General features: G+C 47.3%; 1 protein-coding gene across 2 annotated transcripts in view; it reads left to right on the top strand.

Moving 5' to 3' along the window:
- LOC144115754 (uncharacterized) overlaps positions 1 to 25935 on the top strand; it is a 328928-nt gene that overhangs the window by 109983 nt on the left and 193010 nt on the right. The window contains exons 10-11 of one of the 2 annotated variants that reach the window (XM_077650248.1): positions 8499 to 8641; positions 10964 to 11072. The gene's annotated coding sequence lies outside the window, so the exon portion shown is untranslated. Of the gene's footprint in view, positions 1 to 8005; positions 8642 to 10963; positions 11073 to 25935 lie in introns of those variants that run through there. The other variant, XM_077650249.1, reaches the window with a different exon arrangement.

The following is a 25935-nucleotide window of genomic DNA, read 5'->3' as shown; positions in this document are numbered from 1 at the left end:
GGTCCAACTCTAATGTCCACGTGCCCTCTGCACGGTCGTCGAGCGCCTCTGCAGAGGCAATGGACACGACCCACGGTAGCCCCGTGCCATCCACGTCGGGTGGTCGGCGGAGCTGTCTGGATCGGTCAAAAACAGACAGGCCCCGAATCAAGGGGCCATGAATAACTTGATCTAGTTTTAACTACATAGGAAAATAAAATTAAGATGGCTTTCATGATGCAATAGAACTATAGAGGACTTATGAATAACTACAGTGACATAAAAGATATCCTAGGAGCACACGCTCCTGTTGCGTTATGTCTACAAGAGCCAAATTTAGGGCCTCAAAACAATAATTTTCTTAAGAATTATACGGTTTTCCGCCGCGACCGAGAACAGGCGAGCAGGCTGTCAGGAGGTGGGGCAATTATAGTGAAAAATGGTGTCCTGGCTAGTGAGCTTAAACTATAAACAAGACTTGAGGCTGTAGCAGCCACTCTGCTTGCACATAAAACCATTACGGTGTGCTCTGTATATATCGAGCCACAGCTGAATATAACACTGCTTGGCTTGGAGGGTCTTTGAAAGCAGCTACCAGAGCCATACCTGGTAGTTGGCGACTTTAATGCACATTCTCGTTTTTGGGGAAGCGAGAAAACTGACGCTAGAGGGCAGCTCATCGAGGATTTTTTTCTATCCACTAATATCTGTTTGCTGAACTTGTGTAAACCCACATACTGTTCCCCATCCTCGGGGAGAATGAGCGTATTAGATTTGTCTTTTAGTTTACCGCCTGTTTTTAGCGATTTTAAGTGGAGTGTTTTAGACAATCCATATGGAAGTGATTCCTGTTATAATAGTTCTGTCATCCTCGCCAACAGTTATTTCTACAAAACCGCGGCGTTAGAAACTACATTTAGCTGATTTGGCATTGTTTTAAAAAAAAGTCCAGTTTACAGGATTTAATTTTAGAAAACCACAGCATAGATGAGATAAATGAAATGTTCACAACATGCATTCTTTCTGCTGCACATGTATCAATTTCAAAATCCACAGGAGTGGTGTGCCAGAACCACAAAATTTGGTACACACGGGATTGTAAGGAGGCAAAAAAACTGCAGAATAATGCTTGGGGAGTGTTTCGCAGATACCCAACTCATGAGAACCTAATTTTTTTCATGAACGCAAGAGCACATGCGAGGGGTATCTGGTTCAAGGCAGAGAAAATATCATGGCAAATTTGTGTCTCTTCTATAAACAGCTCAACCACATCAAAAAAAAATGTGGGAGCAAGTTCGAAAATTAGATGGCCGCTACTCACCTTTCACAATTCCTCTTTTCACTACACCTGGTACACAAACGAGTTTAGGGGACCAGGCAGACATATCGGGGGAGCACTTCGCTGTAGTTTCCGGTTCATCACACTACAGTCGAACGTCGTTTTAACGAAGTAGCATAGGGACCGTAAATGAGTTTGTTATACTCGATATTCGTTTTAACAGTGTGCGCAAATATCGGCTCTGACAAATCCGCAATTTGGCTCTCGCAAATACTCTAAATACTAAAATGCATTATTCCGGGCTTCGAACCCACTATAAACTAGGTAATGCTTACCTGTCTCCTTATGGTTTGTGGCATTTAAAACAAAATAGAGCGTAGTATGGGAAAGTCAAATTACAAAAGAACAAGGTTCGACAAAACAGGTCTACATTCGTTTATTTGAAGAAGGATGTGATATTCGTCTGGTGGCTTTTCACAGCACTGAACAGAGTAAAGTTTTCCAGTGTCCATGCACACGAGGGCCTTTTCTACCTCAGCAGTTTGGTCGTCGGCAGTTTTTCCAAATAGCCTTTCAGCCTCCTGGCCATGTCTGCGGCGTCCGCAGTGCTTATTGGTGGTTCATCACGTTCGCTGTCACCTTGCGCTATCGCTGCTGCTGTTATCCTCGGGGACCTCGACGCGATCCACAATTTCTTGATCCATCATCTCAGGCGCCACGGCCAAGTTCTCATCGGCTGAAACGAAATCATCAATTGCGATGCCTGGGAGTGCCAGTCGATCTCAAGTATTGTCCAGCTCTACCAGGCTTTCATCAGGCTGAACTTCGTCTTCGACGTCAGGCAAAACAAAACCGCATTCTGCAATACAGTTCCTTATTGTTGACTGCCTCACCTCATTCCAAGATCCATACAACATTTCAAGCGTCGTCTTGATGTTGATGGTTGTTGATCTGCGTCGATCGATTTCGAAAACCAGTTGCATCACCAAATGCTTCCGGTAATTGCACTTGAGCGAACGGATAATGCCCTTGTCCAACGGTTGCAAAGCAGAAGTTGCGTTTGGTGGCAGAAACACCAAACAAACTGCCTTCAGCACGATCGAGACTTTGTGCGCCGAATAGTTGTCCAAGAGCAACAGGGCCTTCCTGTGCTGCCTCTCCATGTCCTGGTCGAAATCTTTGAGCCAGTCTTCGAAAAGCTTGGACGTCATCCAGGCCTTTTTGTTAGACAAGTACGCAACCTGCAAATTACGGACTCCTATCAGGCACCTGGGACGTGCAGACTTGCCGATTACGGTGAGTCGTCTTTTGTGTGAGCCATCCATGTTCACGGCAACGACAACCGTCACCCGGTCTTTGTTCTTTTTTCCTCCATGGCAGGTTTCATTCTTTACTGCCAGTTACTGCTCTGGCAACAACTTGAAAAACACGCCGGTTTCGTCAACGTTGTGCACGTTGCGCTCGTCGTATTCCTGGAGCAGAGGCCGAAAGTTCTCTAGCCACTTTTCACATGTCTCCACGTCGACAGCAGCCCCTTCGCCAGACAATGTGTGGCACGCGATCTCGTGTCTGTCTTGAAAACGTGGCAGCCAACCGCTGCTCGCACGGAAATCTTCATGCCCTAGTGCACAGGCCAGGCTGATGGCCTTCGTTTGAAGAAGTGCTCCCGATACTGGCAAGTTTCGTGCCCTCACCTCGTTAAACCATGAAAGCGAACCCGCTTCCACGTCCGGGTGATGGTAAAGCCTAACTCGCTTACGGTCAGCTTTTATAGCGTCCTCGGTGTTGCCCTCAATCTTCTTTCTTGCGGCTAAAATGGTGGATAAGGTACTTGGGGGAACGCTGAACTCCGCTGGAACATCCTTTTTCTTGCGGCCACTGTCCACAGCTCTCAATATCTGCAGTTTTGTCTCGAGCGAGACCGCCTTCCGCTTCGTTGCCATGTCGACCTGGCGCTGCACTGAGATGATGTCGAGGGTGCCGCAAAGCAGGCTCTCTACGCAATGCCGGCTCGCCACCGCCGCCTCGCTGTTGCCAGTGTTGCCGCGCTTGTCTTCACCGCTGGACAAGTGGTGCCGCCCTTCGGATCTTTGTCGTCATATGAGCTTTCAGAGTTTTTGCACTCTGTTCGTAGGTGGCGCGACCAGTCAAACGCGCAATTGATGTGCCTGGCCGCGGAACTTTCTGCAACCTTTTCAAACGATAAAAAAAAAAGTGTGCTTGTGAATTCGCTTCCAATATTTATTTTGCTCTTTTTATGCTACCTTTAGCATTTTGAGCCTTGCGTAAACCTAATATTTCTTCATTACAGCCGATATCGCGGTGGATCTCGCATTTTCGGTTTCGTTATAAAAAAATAAATTTCGTAAAACTGAAGCATAACCAACCAAAGTTCGAATTTAGTTTGCTATAACCGATAATTCGCTATGTCAGTGTTCATTATAACGAGGTTCAACTGTATATGCAGTCATTTCTAAAATACAGAAGTAATAGCCGAAAAACAAAGGCTCCCAACAAGTGGAGGTGCTAATGAAAAATATGATGGTCTTATTGCACTCCAGGAAATCAACACTGTACTGTCTGCTGGTAAGAAAACTGCTCCAGGACCCGACCAAATACACCATGAAATGCTTGCCCATCTTTCCAAGCCTGCTGTAGAGGCACTTTTAAGATTTTTTTACAAAGTATGGGTTTCGGGGAAAATACCTCAAGCCTGGAAAAAAGCTCTTATTGTACCGTTCCTTGAAACCTGAAAAACCCCCAACCTCTCCTAGCAGTTACAAACCCATCGCCCTGACTAGTTGCCTCGCAAAATCCTTTGAAAGTGTCCTTAATATAAGATTAACGTTTGTCTTTCGATCCTCTGAACTTCTTGATGCCCATGAGTGTGGTTTTAAAAAGATTTTAAACAGATCACCTAGTCTGTCTTGAAAATACTGTTCGAGAAGCTTTCGTTCATAAGCAACACTGTTTCGCTGTATTTTTCGATTTAGAAAGGGCATACGATACGGCCTGGCGGTTTGGAATTCTTCAAGACCTTGCCGAGCTTGGCATCCGAGGAAGAATGTTGAACTGCCTAAAAGACTTCTTATCTAACCGTTATTCATTTCATGTCCGCCTGGGTACAATCCTTTCGAGGAGTTTCATTCAGGAAAACGGAGTACCTCAGGGGTGTATTTTAGGCACAACTCTCTTTGTTGGAAAAATGAACTCTCTTACGAAAATAATCCCAAGCTCCGTTATGTACTCAGTCTATGTGGACGACCTTCAAATAGCTTCTACTTCCTCCAATGTATCAACGTGTGAATTACAAATACAAATAACAATATATAAACTGGCAACATGGGCGGAGAGAAATGGTTTCCGGTTTTGCCCACAGAAATCGGTGGCAATTCTGTTCTCACTCAGACGAGGCATACATACAGATCCCACACTACGCCTGAACGAATTAGAGTTACCAGTGAAAAATGAGCATAAAATTCTTGGTATAACATTTGACAGAAAGGTCACTTTCTTACCTCACATAAATGCATTGAAAAAGAAGGCTTCTCGATCCGTAAACTTACTCAAAGTGCTGTCGAGAAAACACTGTTGAGCCGATAGGACATGCCTCTTACAAATTTATCGCTCTGTAGTCCGCTCCACACTGGATTACGGATGTATAGTGTATGGGTCAGCGAGGCCATCGTACCTTAAACGGCCAGATCCAGTACATAATTCAGGCTTGCGTCTTTCCACTGGTGCATACAGGACGTCGCCCATAGACAGTCTGTATGTAGAAACGAACGAACCATCACTTACAGAGTAACGATGCTCACGTGTTCCTACCATCTAAAAATCCATTCGCTACCCAAACACATCTGTCACCAAATAGTCACAAAGTGCCCATCCAGAATACTGTTTAACAACAAACCGCTCTTGCGTTTTGAAGAGATGTGCCAAAATCTCGGCGTACTGGACACATTGCCTGGCATTGCTGGAAGACTAGATTCACTGCCGCTATGGTACAATTTCCCGGAAATCTATGATCTCACTCTTGCACATTTCAGCAAAAAACAAGCTCCACCACAGCATATAATACAAGAATTTTTTGCACTGCAGGAAAAATACAGTACTTGCACAGCTTTTTATACAGATGGCTCAAAAACCGATCTTTACGTTGGAAGTGCAGTCGCACAAGGTAATTGCAATCATACAGTGAGGCTACCACAGTGTGCATCAATCTTCACTGCCGAATGTTACGCCGTGTCTGTAGCCATTGAAAAAATAGTAAAAGAGAACCTCGCAGACAGCATTATTTACACAGACTCCCTATGTTTGCTTACAGCTCTCCACTCTAGAAATGCAGTCATTGCTATGCTTGGTGATATCATACACAACCTAGTAATAGCCACAGCTAAAGGACAAAGCCTAAAACTCTGCTGGGTACCGAGTCATATCGGATTTAGAGGCAACGAGAGAGAAGACTTTTGTGCTGCTCAAGCACGTGACAAGCAAATCAAGAAAGTAAATATTCCATTAAAAGATTGCATGAATTTAATACATCGTAGCATATGACAGTCAGAACGGTGGTAAATTATTGCATAGGAAAAAAATCAAGGATCCAGTGTCCTGTGTTATGAACCTCAACAAGTGAGCGAAACAGTAAAAGGCACTTGCGGACTCGTCGTTCAAGCGCTATCCTATTTCGTTTGGAAGATATTCCACCTGACCTTCTTGAAAAAAAAAAGTAATGAAACAAAACCCCGGAAAAATCAAGATTGGCAGTTGCCTTTTTTCAAATAGAAGAAATTTGCAGCCAAACGTTGTAGGTTATGGTTTTACCATTCCAAAGGCTGCCCAGGATATCGTACGCGGATGGTGTACGTCGAAGGGGGAGTTATTTTTTGGGCATTGTTCCTCTTCAAAACGAAATAAAAAGAACAAATTGCGGTATGAGACAGTGATATATTGGTTTCACATAACACAACGCAAAGATTAAGCTGCTTAGGTGCTTGTGAGCAAACAAAATTAATTCTTCCAGTGACAGAAAGGAGCGCCAGGAAAATTTTCGAGGTAGCGGCCGCCATCCCTTGCCTCCCGTTGGTGCCGTCACTGAAACACAGCCACTGATTTCTCTTTGAAAGGTTAAAAGTAATTTTCCATTGGTTTCTTGCATCTTCATTGGCAGCCAAGCGGTGATGCAATAAAAAACTGTCTGCGACTGTCCTGTCGGCCCCTCTTAGCCACGCAGCATGCGTACTGACGATGCGCTGTTGCTGCTCCAGGAGTCTAGGCCAGTGCCGTGGCGCGGCAACCTCTTCTAAAGCCTCACGGGGAGAGTGCTGGTTTTGCCCCTACACAACCTTCGAGAACACTGTACCACCACCCTTACTCCACTTTCACACCACTCTTTCACCCTCCCGAATTGCCGTCCACCACCCACCCACTCATCTCCGTCGGCCCCAGCCTTCAGAAAAATTCTGTTGCATGTGTGAAGCCCCATCTTTGAGCAAAGCATTCATTAGCCCTTTCAGAATTGCATTATGTTCTGCTATCGAAGAAAATCTGAAAATTTGTTTGTATGCAGGCAAACCTTGATATCACGAACATGGATGTTACGATTTATTGGCTATATCAAACTCTTCGTGAATATTCTCAATAGACACATGTAATTTTCACTTGATATATCAAACACGGTTGGCCCTAAAACGGATATATCTAACCCCCCAGCAATAAGCGGCACCCACTCGGACGGCAGGTGGCACACTTCGCCACTCTACACAAGTGACTGGAGGTGGTGCGGCTGGAGTTCGTGTCAAGGTTCACGCTTTGATCTCATGCTAGTGTTGAAATCTCGCACTCGCCAGCTGCGCCAGAGAAGATAGAGCGGTACGGAAGGTTGGTAGCTAGGAGGTCAGCACGTGTTGAACCTCTCGCGTTTGCCGACACTACCCCGGAAGCAGTGGAGTAGGCAGCTGCCCTTTGCAGTAACTGTCCTGCACTCATCTCGGCCGTCACAGGAGTGTTGAAAATGACGATAGCTTTTGCTTTGACGCACCATTTTTCATGCAACACAGTTGTGAAGCGGGGAAGCCACTATTGCTGGCTCTTGACCAGCAGCTGGTAGAGCTGTTTGGGGATACCGCTATAGCTGGGTTTTGACCAACTGGCATTGTTATGTGGGGAAGACAACCTAACTGGCGCTCAGTTCTTTTTTGTTTGTGGAATCGCCATGAATGCCTTCAGAAACTCCAGTAAAACTTGCGAAAATGTCTCCCAGTTTCTTTAACAACATCACCTGTTTTGTGATGCCTTGACTAACTGAACTGCTCTGCTGTTGTGCGTGTTTTTGACGAAATTTTATGTTATAAACTTTGGCTATATCAAACTATTGCAGTTTTTTTTGTGTTTGCTATAATGAGATAACAGAAGCGCCTCAAAAATTTTTTAAATTCATGTACACCACGCACGTCCATGCTCATGCGATTCCAGGCCTATCCTAAAAAAAAAAACATTTATGCCCAGTTAATTATTTTTTTTATCAGCAGCTACGGCAACAAAAAATCAACTACAATGTTTTTAACAAAGTAAAACATTCCACTGCACAAGAGAAGAAAAAAGTTACAGCACCAGACAGCACTTGCTAGGCGCACCATAGAACTTTGTGATGTCAGTCTTTATTTCTTGTTTTTGAAAAGTGATTCTTTTTTTTCTAGGCACGAAATGGCCCTACCATTCTGTCGAGCAGGGATTCCAAATGTTTCTGACATCGTGAAAACAGCTCTAGATGCTTCGAATAAAGTTCCAAAAGTGGTGTGCACAATCGTAGATGCTGAGTCACAGAGAGGGTGGGTAAAACCGTCAAGGTAATCATTGGGGATAAATTCAGCTGCTTTGCAGAATTGTCACTTCAGATGTATGATTTTCCCGTAATTTTTTTTTGTACTGCCTGATTCCTGGCACTGTTTTCTTTCGATTTTTATTGCATTCATACCATTTTGATATGACTCAGTGGGCATGCTTAAAAGTTGGTCAGAGAACGCACATCAATGCATGAAACAAAATGCACTTGAAAGCTGAGTGCCATCCTTGTGTGTTTGTCTGTTTGTCTTTGCCTGATCCCAACCTTTTTGTACTGCCAGGATGGCAAAGTCACCAATCAATCAGCCCAGGGGAAAGGTTTATCTTCGATACAGTGGAACTGACACAGCATGCCTGCAGTATTCAGAGGCCCCTAGTGAGCAATCTTTGCATGCAGGTGGGTGCCCTGGTGTGGGCCCGGCTGGGCTCTGCACGCCGCTGGCCAGCTGTGGTGGTCACGGAGTTTCCATTTGTGGCCAGAGACCAGCTGCACCTGGCCGCCTGTGGGTCTGCTGGCTGGCTTAGTACAGAATCTCCCAGGTGGGTATCTCGGGGCCACTGGCTTCGTGGGACTGCTCTCTGCCTGAATATATGCTTGGTAAGCAGTGTGATAGTTGCTGGCAGAGTTCCTGAGTGCCAATTTAATGTGTGTTGCAAAAGACTGCAGGTAGGGCACGCTACGAAATCGGCCTTAATTTTGCATTCGCAGCTGTGCATCTTGTTATTTGCTTTTGCGTAATACTGCATGCAGTCAGGTGCAGTTATGTGCTGCGAGAATCCAAAGCACCATGGTGTGCCTCAGCTTTGAGAGGCTGTGTATTTGGCACCGTGTGTTTTTTTGTTAATGTTAAAAGGCATTAATGGATACACAGTATTTGTCTTCTTTGATAGCAAGTTTAAACTGGGGTTGGTTGTCATTGGTTATGGACTGTGCGATTTGTATCGTTTATGCAGAGTTTTAACATTGGGATGTGTGGCTATTGTGTGATCTGACTGGGGATGTGCTGCATAAAGCAGATTCCTAAAAGCAGTGCATTGAGTTGGAAGCCTCGTTGTGTGGAAGAGAAGAAAAAGGAGCCCCAGCATGGTATCGTGGGGGCATGAAGTGTAGCGACAAGCGAAAAGTAGCTGGAAGAAACGTGGAGATGAGTTCAAGAATGGTGAGTTTCCTTGAAGACACACTGTGGTAAGGTGAGGCATTAAAGCTCAAGTAATGTGAAGGACATTTAAAGATTGAGAAATGAGGATATCAATGGTAATTTCAAGGTCAAGTCTTGTAAGTCCTGAAGAATTGCAGATGTTGATGAGCTTTACTAAATTGGCGATTTGAATATTTGTACAGGTTAGTGTGAAAGAAGGTAAAACTGATTAATTCGTAATGCACGCAGTTTGAATAATTCAAAGTCCGAACAAATGAAAGCGAACAAAAGATATGGTTAACTGCCATCGTGAAGCAGCCAGGTAGTGAGATTTTCCCTTTTTATTGTTCTAAAAATTTCCACGATTGCCTTTCTTTTTTTTTCTTCCCCGGAAGGTAACGGCCAACACTTTCTGTTCTAAAGCTGGACCTGAGCAGAAGGCCTCCTCTTCAACTAGAAAACTGAAGAAGAGACAGGCGACTTTCAACGTATCCGATTTTTGTAGTGGAGGGCTGTGTCGGAGGCGTGAAGGAAGGGCTATTGCCCGTGAGCATGGTCGGGAAGGCTGAAATATACGGCAGCATGTGGCCATTCTGCGACTGCTGGTTTTTGACCAAAATGGCTATGTAACCTCTGCGACTCGCATTTTCACACCTTTGAGCCGCGGGAGCTGCTCAACCGTTTATGTTGAGAAGCAAAAGTCTCCACGGCAGTTGCATTTTGCCCAATTTTCCATCCTTCTGACCCCGGGTTGCTGTGAGGCACTGAACGAATGAGTGTGCTTTTTAAAAGGGAATATCCTGTTTCGATAACAGACCAATGCTGACTTCACACATGGTTTCAGTCTTCCTTTTAGGCGTTTTGGCAAGGTATTTACCGCAGATGGATGACATTTCTAAATTACTGCACACTTGTACTCTCCGTATGTTTAACTTGGGGTGACTGCTGCTACCAATTGCACGGAATATGATGCAGAGGGCACTGGAAAATTGAGACAAAGACACACAGCAAATATCAGCGAAAGCTTCAATTCTCTGGTTTAGCACACGGGGTTTTGTGCACGGCTGTGGTTTCGGAGTGCCGGAGACACTGCGATGTGCCTTATTCGTTGTATCTTGGCACTGGTCGTGTCGTCCACTGCTCAACAGCAAAGCCTAACGTAGCAAGCTACTGAAGCCTTCAAAATCAGTAGCTACAAGCAACAGTCAGGTACACATCTCGGAGGTCACGCAGCCAGTTGCCGCTGCCATGCTGCCGCTAACATGAGCTAGAGCCTCCCCCGCTCTCCGGTCCGGTCATCCTGCCGTTTTTGCCCTCTCCACATATCCTCCTTAGAGGCAGTGGAGCCTCCCGTTTGCACAGGCTGCCTAGGCGTGGTGGCACATAGATATAGCCCGCAACAGAGCCCGCCGCATGGTTTACATAGACTCTGATAGTGTGTGGGCGGACCATGTCGCACTTTTCGAATGATATAGAAGTTCAGATTAATGAAATCTGAATTCACGTGCTTTCACTGTACATATATGATGAAAGGTGCTGGTGAAGTGCCTAACATGTTTCAGCATCTTAGCGGAGACACTAGTGATGGATATGTGTGAATGTTGCTTGGATAAAAAGTCACTTTGCAAACGGGATGGGCTGGCTGGTCATTTAGTTGGCCTGTTGCCACGTGCAGTGCTTCTAGTAGTAATAATGTGTGGCTCCCACACTGGTTTCTCTGCAGGAGATAGCGGCAAGGTCATGTACGTCTCCATGCGCTGATCCAATGGCCTGGGCCCAGGCCACTTTCCTGGCCCACAACGCGGCCGTGGCGGCACATACAGCAGGACCAGGTGATGCTCATTTGCAGTAGCCATGGTGGTTGGGTGCACTGCAGGTTTAGTGTATGCGCTGGCGCTGTCTGTTTGCTTTGCATGTGGTCTCCGCATGTGGTTGATACTATAGACTCAGTGACACAAATCGCATAGTCAGTTTCACTTGCAGCAAGTGTTTCCCTCACCAAAAACGGTTCCTTTGGGGCTTGCGTTTCATGATGGGGTGCCACGGAATGTGTTGAATGCAGAAAACAATACTGTGTAGAAAAACAGATTGGAGGTTGTGCAGTTCTAGCTCAATTGATATGATCTGCACACCGATTTCATACACACATGTGCATCACATTCCACAGCCTGTGAGCCACAAAGCAGTCCACATGCGAGGCATTTATAGACATAGACCAGGTAAATGGTCACATCACTGCATGAGGGAAACTCATGGGCTGTCGTAGGAAACAATAAGCGCATCACTTGTTCATATTGTCACGACTCGGTAAAACCCCGAGGATAAAAACGGTTTACTGGTCAACCAGACAGAGTCCCTGCGCGTTTACAGCTTCTTCCTCTTTTAGCATTGCGCTCGTAGATCCAGTCGTCATCTTTTGCGTCTTCTTGCATGCGGCACTTGCCCCCCTCCTCAGGAAGCATAGTCTCGGTGATAAGAAAAGGAAGTAGGAGGTCAAGATCGGTCCGAGTAGTATGGCTTCATACGTACAAGATGGACGGCGTCGACTTGTTGCTGGCGTCGTTTGGATGTCGATAACCCGTCTGGCACCACCTCATACGTTACGTCGGTTAAACGTCTCAGCACAACATAGGGCCCGAAGTATCGCCGTAATCGTTTTTCGGAGAGCCCACGGCGGCGAATAGGCGTCCAGACCCACCCCTTGTCGCCAGGTTCATATATGACACGTCTGTGGCGAAGATTGTAGCGTCGTGCATCATACTCCGCTGAGGTCTGGTGCGCACACGCGCTAGTTGGCGAGCTTCCTCTGCGCGCTGTGCGAGCTCTTGTGTGCGGCAATATGATGCCTTCCTTTTCGATGAAATGTGGTTCTAGCAATTTGTGTGGGATACTTAAAACCCCCTATATTTTTAGTGTTTCTTCCAAAATTCATGCATTTTACATTTTTTGCAAAATTGTGTGTTAGTGGTAACATTTTATTTTTTGATTGTATTGTGTTTGTGGACATCAGCAGAAGTAATGGAGTGATAGAAATTTGATGAATTTAATTGTCTGAGTTCTCTTGAAAGGCAGAACCTGGTAACGAATGAAGTTCTGTCTATGTCTTGATATGCTTGCGCCCCCGTCTGCTCAAGCCAGCTAGTGCTTCAAATGCCATGGCTCTGGTGGTAACATGCCCACACGCTTGTATGGGATGATGGTTTGGTTTAGTTTATGGGGGTTTAACGTCCCAAAGCGACTCAGGCTATGAGAGACGCCGTCGTGAAGGGCTCCGGAAATTTCTACCACCTGGGGTTCTTTAACGTGCACTGACATCGCACAGCACACGGGCCTCTAGAATTTCGCCTTCATCGAAATCCGACCGCCGCGGCCGGCATCGAACCCGCGTCTTTTGGGCCAGCAGCCGAGCGCCATAACCACTCAGCCACCGCGGCGGCTTGTATGGGAAGATTCACGACATTGGCGCCTGTCAAAACAGTGTTGCCATATTCATACATTATAACACCAAATGTTTCCTTAAAGGAGCCATGACAGCCTATTTTCGCGCATACCCTGTTTATCGCATTTAATTCTCAAACTGTTAGATTAAAATTCCCCCAAGTTTCAGTTGATTCTGTGCGGTAAACGTTTTTAAAACGAATTTTCTCAGTTTCTTCTGCGAACTGCTTGCTGGTCTGGCAACCTCTGATCACTGACGTCAGAGGGGCATACCCGCCCCGCGTTGTTTGCTGCGCGCTGTTGAGGTGCTTGCATGCACACCGTAGACGGCGGTCACTCGAAAAGTTATCCTTTTTTAGCTTATCGAAATAAAATGTATTTTCCGTGTTTTCTTTTCAGAAGCCTTCAGCGTAGTACGCGAGCTGAGTGATCCTTAAGAAAGCGGACTTGCTCGTGGCGCCCGACATGTGATTGTTGAGGAAACAGAAATCGATGCACCCCTGCTTTATTATTTACGCTGTGAAACATGTTAGTTTTATGTTATGAGTATGGTCCCTTTTGCGCAATCAAGTGCTCCCGTATGTGAAAAGCGGCACGTGCTGTGCATGCCTTTGCCGATGTGCACCGTGAAAGCCGCGGCGCTTTGTAGCTGGCTACCAATTTCTTGTCTGCTATTCATCGGTTCGATAATTAAACAAGTTATCACAAGGTGGCACTAGAATAACCTTGAGGCACGAAAGGAGCAGAGAAAAGTGCCGAATGAGACGACTTCCCCGTGGTGTGTGTGCATTTGTAAGTTGAACATACATCCCCTTCGGCTCGTAGAACCGTTTTGCAGGAACCAAGCCGCTTGCAAAACCCTACGCGACTCGAATGCTAATTGAGTGCTTGAAAAAAATAGTACATCATTTAGCGTTTACTGTGCGTGCACATTGTGACCTAGGAATGCGACGATCACGACAACTGCAGCCCCGCGCAGGGGTTGTTTACATAGCTATGCGCCAACAGTACTGCTCGTTTGCTTGGGATAAAACGTCAGGTGGGCTCTCCTTATCTTAAATATTACGTAGTATTGCTCACAAATTGTAGTTTTATTCATTTACACACTATGATATCACTGCAAGAACTGCCGCTGATGCTATATCGCCTGCACGAGAAACGCTTCGCGTATCTGGCGCTTCCCGCTAATTGTATCTGCTTCCTCTTATGTCATCAGTATTTGATATTGAAGCACTCTAGCTAAAGATACGTTCGGGAATTACTTGAATTAATGAAAACAACGAGATTTGTTGTCCACAGTTGACGCTGATGGCTGCTCCCGGCTGCCTTCAGCACATGCTGTGCAGACCGGGTCACATATCTGCGCTTTCCCCTTATTGTACTCGTGCCCTGCGATGTAGGTAGAGTTCGCTTTGAGGGCACTCTGGCCAAAACTACTCTCTACAGCTATTTTCAGGCTCTAAAACTTGCGAATTCGCTGTCCGCAATCACCGAAATCGCACACACGAATCGCACTCGCTAGGCCTCGTCACGACAGGGGCCAGTGGTCCGCCATCCGAGCTGAAATTCAAGCATCTGGCAAGAGTTCCCCGCTGATTAGTCAGACAGTGTGAAGATATGAAGTGCGGCCGCTCGTTTCGCTTTTTTCGATAACGGTAAGGTACACAAGCGCAGTTTTTCGGGCCGTCTATTCACCGGGAGTGCAGCTTTCGCTCGGCTGCGCAAGCCCAGGCGACGGCGACGAGGGGCACCGTTGTGCGGCGTTTTCTGCCCGTGTCGCTCAATTGCCTCGCCGATAGGTTCTATGCGCAGGCACCGAATGAAAGCACCTCTTCGCTGGTGCACGCACATCGCGTATGTAGCCGTGGCTAGCATCAGGTTGAATAAGTTTTAAAATTCTTAAGTTTTTAGAATGTCATACCAACTAGTCCGCTATTCCGGTTCCCACTAAGTTCACTTTTTACACTACTGCGATACGGGGTCGTTGATCGTTCTGGCGTTGTCGTTGGTCTAGCTTGACAGACCAGTGCGTCAGTGATGGCATTTTTCATACCGACCAGCCAACTGACCGCCGACTGCCGTCCCATAGGCCTAGTGTAACCAGACCCTATACCTATACCGGAGAATAACTGCGTTACTATTATTAACGCTTTTGCGGCGCCAGTCACTCATATATGGGGGAGGACTGCTACTTCGATCGTCCGCTGAATTACGGGGGCAAGACACCTGGCTGCGCACATTGCAGCGACGAGAGCAGACGACGTTGCTCCGTGTATGGCCTGGTGACGTCGCGATAGCATTCAATATGGAGGTCGCTGCCGGTGGGAGGAGTTTCCCGTTCTCAGTTTCGATTGCATTTTTCGGAATATAGAGTGCGTCCAGGGCAGCCAAATTTCAGAAACTGAATCATAAGCTCTTGTATTAGTTACTGAAGCACAAAACTGCAATATGAAGAACGACCATGTCATGGCCCCTTCAAATTGTCTGTTTCAGGAAGCACTTCGCATTATATTTGTAACCAAGCTACAAATGTCGCATGAGCTTTTTTGTCACTGTTCTCTAAGGTGTTGTACAGCTCGGTAATTCGGACTCGATTAATTTGAACTGACGGTTAATTCGAACTGATGCTGGGGTCCCAGCACAGCCTTGTGCATTTCAGTGGGGCAAAACCTCCGTAATTCGAAGATGTCGGTATTCACAACAGTTACCGTAAAAACCCACGTATAATACGAACCCGAATATAATACGAGGTGAAATTTTAGAGACACGAAATAGAAAAAAAAATTTATCCGCGTATAATACGAGTGAGGTAAACCAGGTAAGCACGAAGAAAGGCATTTATTGCAATCGGACACCGCACTTCAATCGCTCTCATCCTCAACAGCGCTTTCTTCGGAGATTTCCTTGTCCGACAAATCTTCCCACAGGCACTCATCTTCTGTGCCATCGAGGGCGTTTGATATGCCACACTTTTTGAAAGACCGACGCACAAGGTCCGCAGGAATGCTCGCCCACGCGTCCGCAATCCACTTGCACAGCATGGCTGGCGATGCCCACTTCAGCCGCCCAGTCGGCGTCACTGCAGGCTCACCTGAGCGCATCCACTCAGCGTAGCACCGCTTGACCGCGTCCTTGAAAGGCTTGTTTACGCAAACGTCAAGTGGCTGCAGCTGGGAAGTCATTCCGCCTGGGATGACGACAAGTTCAGTGCCGCAATCGCGTAACTCTCTTGACCGAGTCGGCCAAATGGCAGCGAAACGCGTCCAGCGCGAGGATCGACAGGAAGGACAATAGTGCACCGGGCCGCCTACACCACACGGACTTCACCCAGTCAAGGACAAGACCCTCGTTCATCCAACCTTTCTTGTGGCATTTCACGATAACATTCTTTGGCAGCTCCTCACCTTTGGGCATTGTTTTGCGTTTGAACGCGACATAGGGTGGGAGCTGTGCACGATAGCATGACCGTAACCCGCATCTTCTCGTTGCCGGTAGACCGGACGCAAACTTGTTTGGAACCCTTCTCGTGCACTGTGAGGGGTGATGGCATGTCCAGATAAACTCGCGTTTGGTCAGCGTTGCCTGTTTGCCCTAGCTGAAAGTTCTTGGACTTCCGTAAAGAAATAATGTGGCGCTGAAAAGCCACCAGCAGCTCTTCAAACGATTCGGGCAGTTTTTGGGAAATCGACGTTTGCCGCCGTAACGAAAAGCCAGCACGGCACATGTAGCGGTATATCCAGTGCTTGCTCGCTTTGGACGCGGTGCTTGGAATACCTTTTTCTCTAGCAAGCTCCCTAGCTTTTACCTGCATGAGCTCCACGCTCACAGGTAGATGTGCGGCTCGCTGTTCTCTTATGAACTCCGTCAGGGCCAGTTCAATTTCTGGGTATGACCCATTCTTCGAGCCGCGAAAGCTTCTTCGCGTTCCGCTGCATGCGAAAAGTGCTTCCTTTTGTCGTCGCCATCCGCGGATGCTTCCCTCGGTGACGCCGAACTGCCTCCAGGCCGCACTGTTGCCGATGTTCTCGGCAACTAAAATAGCCTTTCTCTTGAAAGCAGCCGAATACTGTTTTCGTGGCCCTGACATCGTGCTCCTCCACGGCAGAAAAAAAGAACCTTCCCTTCGCGAAGCGTGGTTTATGCGTCGGCGCGTACGCTGTCAGGAAGGCCACGCTAGCCCAAGCCACGCCGTCACGGGTAACGAAGCCAAGCCGTAGCAACAAATCAATAACAAAGCCAAGCCGTAGCCACGTGGCAATAACAAAACCAAAACTTCGAGCAAAACTGAAATTTTTGTTCGGATCCGCAAATAATACGAGGCGGAAATTTGAGGTGCTAATTATTGGAAAAAAACCTCGTACTCTACGCGGGTTTTTACGGTAATTCGAATTAGTAGCCCCTGGCTGGTCGGTTTCGGATGCGGTCGATACTTGCTGCATCACCAAAGGATTGTGCTCTTTGTACTCCTTAAGCATATTTATGTGAAAAACTTTGCTCTTTTGCCCCAGCTCCACAAGGTAATCCACGTCATTTTTGCGTTTAGGGACATCGTATGGACCTTTCCACTGCATGAACAGCTTGTTGGAGTCTGTGGGCAGACAAATCAGAACCTTGTGCCCGGACTTAACCTTTTGGGGTGACTCTCCCCGTCGTAGTATGTTTTCTGCTTCTGGCTTGCTTTCTGCAGTTTCTCATGAGCAAGTTTCCATGTGTCTTCCAGGCAGTTTCTGAGGTCGATGAGATAGGTGTACGTTGAGCAACTTTCTCCATCGATAATCTGATTTGTCCTGAGCTCCTTGAGTACTGTCAGTGGCCCTCACACATGGCATTTATAGATCAATTGGAACGGGGAAAACCCAAGACTAACCTGTGGAACTTCACGGTAAGTGAAGAGCAACAGTGCCAAATACCTATCCCATGACCGAGGCTTTTCTTGGCACATTCTCTTAAGCATTGTCTTTAAAGTTCCATTAAATTTCTCCACGAGGCCATTCGCCATCACGTGATAAGGTGACTTCTTGAGCAGCTTGATGGAGAGAAGTCAGCTGACTTCCTTCATGAGGTCGGAGGTAAACATGGCCCCCTGCTCAGTCACAATTTCCTTTTGGATACCAATGCGGGAAAACATTTCGGCTAGCGCTTCCGCAACGTGCACATGGCAGGAAGCGCGACGGCGTCAGGATAACGTGTAAAAAAATCCATCAGCGTGAGCATATATCAGTTGCCTTTATCGGACTTGGGTGAGAAAGGCCCGATGAGGTCGATGGCAACATGCTCGAAATGAGTAGTGATCAGTGGCATGTTGCCGAGTGGTGCAATGCCAACCTTGCCCTTTGGTGTTGTTCTTTGGCATTTATCACACGACTTAACGAATCGGGCGACATCTCCGTGTAGGTGGGGCCAATAAAAATTCTCTGGTACACGATCGGTCGTTCGTCGTATTTTTTGGTGCCCGGCCATAATGCTTTCATGGGCTCTGTGTAGAATTGGCGACCTGAACGCAAGGGGTACAACAACCTGTTCGAAATTCCTGCCAGTCGACATGGAGTAATGCCGGTAAAGAATATTTCCTTCTTCACGGAAGAAGTATTTATGACCCTTACTGGATATAAACTCCTTACTGATTTTAGGAAAGAGCCATTTGAGTGTTGCATCCTTCCGCTGCTCTTCAGCTAACTGGTATTTTCAGCTAACAGCACTGGATTCGTGACACGTGCAACGGGGATAACGTGTCCTCTTGTGTCTTGGCCACGGCGTTAACACAACGCTCCGATTTTACCGGCATTAGGTGTTCCTGGGGAACTGGTGCCGCGTCATGCTAACACGTGCGTTCATCCAGCCTGGGTTCGGGTCGTGTGGTTCCCTGACACCTGGGATGTTTCCGAGCACGAGGTCGTACAAGGGGCATTTCATGGAAAGTGCTGTCACCTCGCCAGAGTAGTATTGCGTATGCACTTGCACTTGCACTCTTGCCTCAGCTAATTGGGTGACGGTACCGTCAAGGAGATATTGTGTCCCTGTGCGTCCTGTCACGCAGTTCTTTGGAACCAAACTCCGGCGGATAACGACAGCATTACTGCCCTTGTCTTGAAGAACGCGAATGAGTTTTGTAGTCGCTAATCATTCCGCACCTCACATCCTACCCGTTGTAGGCTGAAGCACGTTCCCCATGTTTTGGTCATGACCACTAGGAACGGAGCTTTTTTGTTTTACATGTTTTGGCTGTTTAGTGCTGGCAGGCGGGGCAGGTGGGAGTGCACGAGTAAGACGGGAAGCAGCACTCTGCTCTTTCTTCGGGTGCCGACTTCTGCAATTCTCCGTCCGGTGCCCGATCTTGCCGCAAGAATTGCATCTGGGTACCTCTTTAGTGGAGCTGTGACAGTCGGAAGCCCGATGCCCCGGACGATTGCTTAGCATGCACACCTTAATTGTGCCTTCTTCAGCGGGTCGACAGAGACCTTACTGGGTTCTTTCGCTACATCAGGGACTTTGCTGGAATTAGAAAAGTTGTGTGCTTCCTGGAAGCAATCAGCTTTGTCGGCCAGCCCATCAAGTGTCTTGCACTCTCACTCCTTCAAGAAGATAACGAGCTTCGGATGGCAACATCGGAGGAACTGCTCAGCAATCATATGGTTGCGCAGGTCTTCGAATATCTTGGTAACATTTGCCGTTTCAATCCGGTGGTCGAAGTAAGAGAAAGCCTGGCTGCTAACTGTTTCCCTGTCTCACCATCCTGAGCTCGAGCCCTCCGAAATTTGCCATTGTAACCCTGAGCAGTGAATCTAAATCGCTGCTGGAACGCCTTCTTTATTTTTTGATAATCTGCCGACTCAGTGGCAGTCATTCGACCGATCACAGTTAACGCCTCGCCTGTGAGGCACATGCTTACGGCCAAAGCCCATTTATCTTGAGTCCAGTCCTGTCCCATTGCTGCAGGCTCAAAACGCTGAACGTATGCATGCAAATCATCGTGCCGCTGACCGAACAACTGTAACAGTTTTTGTGGGTTGAGAGAAATGTCATGGTTTGATGCTGGAAGGGTTTCGACATGATCAGTCTCATTACTGCAAGTTTATTCTTGGAATCTGAGTTTCAATTCCAGAATCTCTTTCTCTCTCGCAGTGGCTGCCTGACTTTCCTCTCTTTCTGCAGCCTGCTCTGCCCTCTGCGCTGCACGTTCATTGTCTACCCACTCCCTCAGCTCAGCACCCTAGAAACCCAGTTGCGCGCCCAACGTGGCTAAATGCTCTAGGTCCATCGTCGCTCAAGCTTAGCGCTTTGCGTGAATATGGGGCTGTTACTTGGCCCTCTCACTGACGAATCCTGGCAGGCTCACCATATTGTGATGTAGTTAAGGGTCCAGGTCCGTTCAGGAGCTCTGGGCAATAAAGAGGTCGCATTCAGCATCGAAGCACTGTTTTTCTTCGACAACGAGGACAAAATTCGGCATATCTAGCCCACTAGCACGCTAACACACATACACTACGGGGCACTTAAAGCAGCCTAGAGGGGTTCGACAAGAGGAACACCAATGTCCTACTGTGGGTTCCGATGCGTGCTGCTCCGTTGTGCTGCCACCATGTGCTGCAGGTAGATGACTGTCGACGTTGGTTGTCGGCGACGAGTGGTCACTGGGGAAGGTATCCACAGGCAATCGGCTCGCGGTAACGTCCTGGATACCAGGAGGCCGGTATCAGCAGGTAGCCAGGTGGCAGAAAGAGCCTGGCCAACGGCAGACCTGCATCAGCAGGCAGGAGTGCGTCTGTGGGCCGCCTGGCTGCCGGTAAGCTGGCATCAGCAGGCAGGTGCTTGTTGGTAGGCTGCCTGGCCATGGAAAAGCAGGCATGAGTCTGCAGCAGGGTACTGTGGTGCTGTGCGGGCAGCCAGACCCTGAACCTCGGTACCCGACCGGTGCAGGCTAGCTGGCCTTGGGGAAAACGCTGAGCTCCAAAAAGAACATCATGCCACTCAGCGACATGCTGCCACGACTATCTCGAAGCCTAGCTCTGACATTCGATCCTGCATGTACACCGGCTCGCAGCGCACGCGGCCACCATTTTTTTTGTCCTCCTGGAACCACACAGTGGCATAATCCACATCATCACAGTGATGTCACGTGATATGTGATGTCTCGCTTGTTCAGTCATTGCAAGTCATTTCACGTCTCAGGTATGCTTGCCATGACAGACGTGACATGAGATGGCGACACCTCCAGACGACCCGACGAGCTCCTCATTCTCTCATGGAAAAGAGAAAAACAAGCTGCATCCACGGGGTGAGGTGTGCACTTGGCTGGCGGTGCTTGCACACCGGAGCATGCCCCACATCACTTTATTGCAGTGATTGCATACTTGATTACACTGCTCAGACACAGTTAGGTTATCGTTGCCACGAATATGGTCAGTTGTGACTGAACATTCTAATAGAGCAGAAATTCGAGCCTGTTGGTAGGTCATCATGATGTGTTGGTAGCGCGAAGACACAAGGACACAGCAGAGAAGTGTATGGGACGAGTGCAAACTTTCGAAACATTTATTGAAGTACGCAGTACCTCACAGTAGCCGTCACGCATGCGCAAAGCCTCATTCGTAAGAATGGCGAAAATAAACTTAAAGGGCAAGAGTTGTGGGAAGGGTGGAGACAATGAATAGATAACAGATTGTTAAGAAATCAGAAAACGCTGCTCTTTCTGGGTCGCAAGTACTGAGGGCGTGCTGAGACATCTGCCACTCTGAGCGATTTTTACCACTTGAAACAGCTCACGTTCGAGCCTTCCTTCGTGCCGACCGATTATCGAAGTGTTTGTCAGCAGAGGGTGGCATTTGCGGTCCTTACAATGAGGGGATAGATTTGAGCCGTAACCGTTACCTAGGGAATCGTCATGCTCCCTTAATCGGTCGTTTAGACAGCGGCCCGTCTGACCGATGTAGACTTGACCACAGCTCAGAGGGATACTATAAACAACACCTTCTTCCTTTTTTTTTTCTCTTTAATTTAACCTCTCCCGCAATGCTTACCGTCAGTATTTATCTCCCACATTCTCATCGCCACGCAGAGTAGCATGCCAGCGAGGCTAAATTCTATGCCTTCCAATAAAGAGCTCTCTCTCTCTCTCTCTCTCACCTTCGTTGCACAGAACAAAACTTTCTGCATGATTTTTACATCACCCATATTTCTTCTGGCCCTTGCCTGTCACCATGCGACAAAGCATCGATATTCTGCACGGCGCGTTAATAACGACATCGACTTCGAATTTTGCTCCAATTCTCTTGAGATTATGGGACACATGAGGCATGTACGGCGTGACAATGACGCTTCTTTTCTTTTCCTCTTCTGTGCGCCTTTGCGAAAGTCTTTTTTTCTTTTTTGTCAACGTTTCTGCCATGGCGACAATCACGTCAAGAGGGTATCCAGAATTTTCTAGACGCTTGACTTGGGTGCTGAAGCTTTCGTTTGTCTTGTGATGACACGATTTCAAGAGTGCTGCATGAAGGCGTGACATGGCTATCCGTCTTTTTACTAGCTTTGAATGGGCTGAGACAAAAGGAAGCAAAGACATCTTGGTACGCAGCGCATACGTCCAGCATACGTGCCCAGGGTCATTGAAATAAAAACGAATATCTAAAAACTGCAGTGACTCAAGCTGAGGTAGTTCAAGGGTAAAATTAAGGCTCGCAGAACAACAATTAAAAACATCTAAAATCGAGGTTGCCAGGACGTGTAAACAGTATCCCGGGCCCCTCAGGGGGGTGTCTGCAGCTTGCAGGCATTGGTGAGTGGTGACACCACGGGTTCCCGAGCATCCGCAAGCAAGGACATTCTCGCAGGGGATGATGGTGAACAGTGCATCACCACGGAGCCGAGCACCCGCGCTTCGCCGTGCGTGGCATTGCCGTGTTCGGGGAAAAGGGGATCTTGGTGGTTGAGCCGATGCCGAGCGTTTGGACCTTTAAGGCCCCTCGGCGGACGCAACGCACCACTTTGGCCCCAGCTTCCTGTAGACGGCACCTCCGGCCTGACCCGACCGGGGGAAATCGGCAGTCTCCTTTTCCTATCCTCCCCTCTATCTTTCACTTTCCTACCCCTTTCTCACAAGTCTCCTGTCTCCTACTCACTTCTAGTTTCTTCCTTTTTTCCTGGCGGCGAGGGATAACCTTGTGTGGCCAACCACCCTGAGTTGCGTCATATTGGGTTATAGTTGGGGTGTACAGCTGGCGTGGGCAGGACTTGCTTGCAAGTTCCTGTCCCGTTCCCAAGTTGGGCTCCATGGTGGGTGGCTGGCATCGTATCCAAAAAACACATTTATTCTATGGCTAACGTTCTCTCAGCAACTGATCGCCCTAACAAGAGAGGGAGTACCGATGTAACTCAGAATTTCATTAAAAAAAGAAACAAAGTTTCCCTAAGTTTGAGGTGATTCATATTGAGGAAACTGATAAATCTCCTAGAATAATCCCCCTATTCATTGTAGAAAAATGTTTGACGGGTGTCTTGGGCTATGGCTATAAGTTTACAAAAATGGCTAGTGGAGACCTCTTACTGGAACTCCAAGAAAGCGTCCAACAGTCAAAACTTTCCAACATTGTGTCTATAGGTGACATCCCTGTATCGATATCTGCCCACCGATCCCTCAGTACGGTCCGTGGTGTAATTTCAGAGAATGATTTTCTCCACCTCACTGAAGAAGAAATCAAAGAAGGGCTTGCTGAACAAAACGTCGTTGATGTCCACGGGATAAGAATAAGAAAAGAGGGCAAAGAAATCTCAGCAAAGCACATAGTCTTGACATTTGCACATAGTACTCTCCCTGACTCAAATGAAGTGGGTTATCTAAAAATAAATGTGAGACCCTGCATTCCTAACCCTCGACGATGCTTTAACTGCCAAAGGTTCGGCCGCGGTTCAGTGAGTTGCCACGATGGTAAAAGTTATGCAAAATGTGCTTCAAAAGATCGCTCTTCTGATGACTGCGACGGCGCCCGACTCTGTGCAAACTGTGAGGGAGACCAGGCTGCATACTCCAGGGCGTGTCCGTACTGGAAGAAAGAAAAAGCAATAATCACACTCAAAACTACTGAAACATTTCGTTCAGAGAAGCAAGAAGGTGATGCACACAAACAAGCTCATACTCCTTCACAGCAAAAACAAACTTCGGCGATGTGGTGCGTGGGCGCGGCGCACCACAACAGGCTTCGGCACCTGCCCAGGCCACTCGCAGTGAACCTGTAGCGAGGCCATCCGCGCCCCCAGGTGGAGTAGGTAACACTACCCCGCCAAGCCAAGAAGAGGCCTCGCAGACCCCCGTGTCCGTGGCCCCCAAGACCTCCTCCCACAGGTCGAGGTCCAACTCTAATGTCCACGTGCCCTCTGCACGGTCGTCGAGCGCCTCTGCAGAGGCAATGGACACGACCCACGGTAGCCCCGTGCCATCCACGTCGGGTGGTCGGCGGAGCTGTCTGGATCGGTCAAAAACAGACAGGCCCCGAATCAAGGGGCCATGAATAACTTGATCTAGTTTTAACTACATAGGAAAATAAAATTAAGATGGCTTTCATGATGCAATAGAACTATAGAGGACTTATGAATAACTACAGTGACATAAAAGATATCCTAGGAGCACACGCTCCTGTTGCGTTATGTCTACAAGAGCCAAATTTAGGGCCTCAAAACAATAATTTTCTTAAGAATTATACGGTTTTCCGCCGCGACCGAGAACAGGCGAGCAGGCTGTCAGGAGGTGGGGCAATTATAGTGAAAAATGGTGTCCTGGCTAGTGAGCTTAAACTATAAACAAGACTTGAGGCTGTAGCAGCCACTCTGCTTGCACATAAAACCATTACGGTGTGCTCTGTATATATCGAGCCACAGCTGAATATAACACTGCTTGGCTTGGAGGGTCTTTGAAAGCAGCTACCAGAGCCATACCTGGTAGTTGGCGACTTTAATGCACATTCTCGTTTTTGGGGAAGCGAGAAAACTGACGCTAGAGGGCAGCTCATCGAGGATTTTTTTCTATCCACTAATATCTGTTTGCTGAACTTGTGTAAACCCACATACTGTTCCCCATCCTCGGGGAGAATGAGCGTATTAGATTTGTCTTTTAGTTTACCGCCTGTTTTTAGCGATTTGAAGTGGAGTGTTTTAGACAATCCATATGGAAGTGATTCCTGTTATAATAGTTCTGTCATCCTCGCCAACAGTTATTTCTACAAAACCGCGGCGTTAGAAACTACATTTAGCTGATTTGGCATTGTTTTAAAAAAAAGTCCAGTTTACAGGATTTAATTTTAGAAAACCACAGCATAGATGAGATAAATGAAATGTTCACAACATGCATTCTTTCTGCTGCACATGTATCAATTTCAAAATCCACAGGAGTGGTGTGCCAGAACCACAAAATTTGGTACACACGGGATTGTAAGGAGGCAAAAAAACTGCAGAATAATGCTTGGGGAGTGTTTCGCAGATACCCAACTCATGAGAACCTAATTTTTTTCATGAACGCAAGAGCACATGCGAGGGGTATCTGGTTCAAGGCAGAGAAAATATCATGGCAAATTTGTGTCTCTTCTATAAACAGCTCAACCACATCAAAAAAAAATGTGGGAGCAAGTTCGAAAATTAGATGGCCGCTACTCACCTTTCACAATTCCTCTTTTCACTACACCTGGTACACAAACGAGTTTAGGGGACCAGGCAGACATATCGGGGGAGCACTTCGCTGTAGTTTCCGGTTCATCACACTACAGTCGAACGTCGTTTTAACGAAGTAGCATAGGGACCGTAAATGAGTTTGTTATACTCGATATTCGTTTTAACAGTGTGCGCAAATATCGGCTCTGACAAATCCGCAATTTGGCTCTCGCAAATACTCTAAATACTAAAATGCATTATTCCGGGCTTCGAACCCACTATAAACTAGGTAATGCTTACCTGTCTCCTTATGGTTTGTGGCATTTAAAACAAAATAGAGCGTAGTATGGGAAAGTCAAATTACAAAAGAACAAGGTTCGACAAAACAGGTCTACATTCGTTTATTTGAAGAAGGATGTGATATTCGTCTGGTGGCTTTTCACAGCACTGAACAGAGTAAAGTTTTCCAGTGTCCATGCACACGAGGGCCTTTTCTACCTCAGCAGTTTGGTCGTCGGCAGTTTTTCCAAATAGCCTTTCAGCCTCCTGGCCATGTCTGCGGCGTCCGCAGTGCTTATTGGTGGTTCATCACGTTCGCTGTCACCTTGCGCTATCGCTGCTGCT

This window comes from Amblyomma americanum, chromosome 1 (assembly GCF_052857255.1).
Source record: "Amblyomma americanum isolate KBUSLIRL-KWMA chromosome 1, ASM5285725v1, whole genome shotgun sequence".
Lineage (NCBI taxonomy): Eukaryota > Metazoa > Arthropoda > Arachnida > Ixodida > Ixodidae > Amblyomma > Amblyomma americanum.
This window is presented reverse-complemented; position numbering and strand designations above follow the sequence as displayed.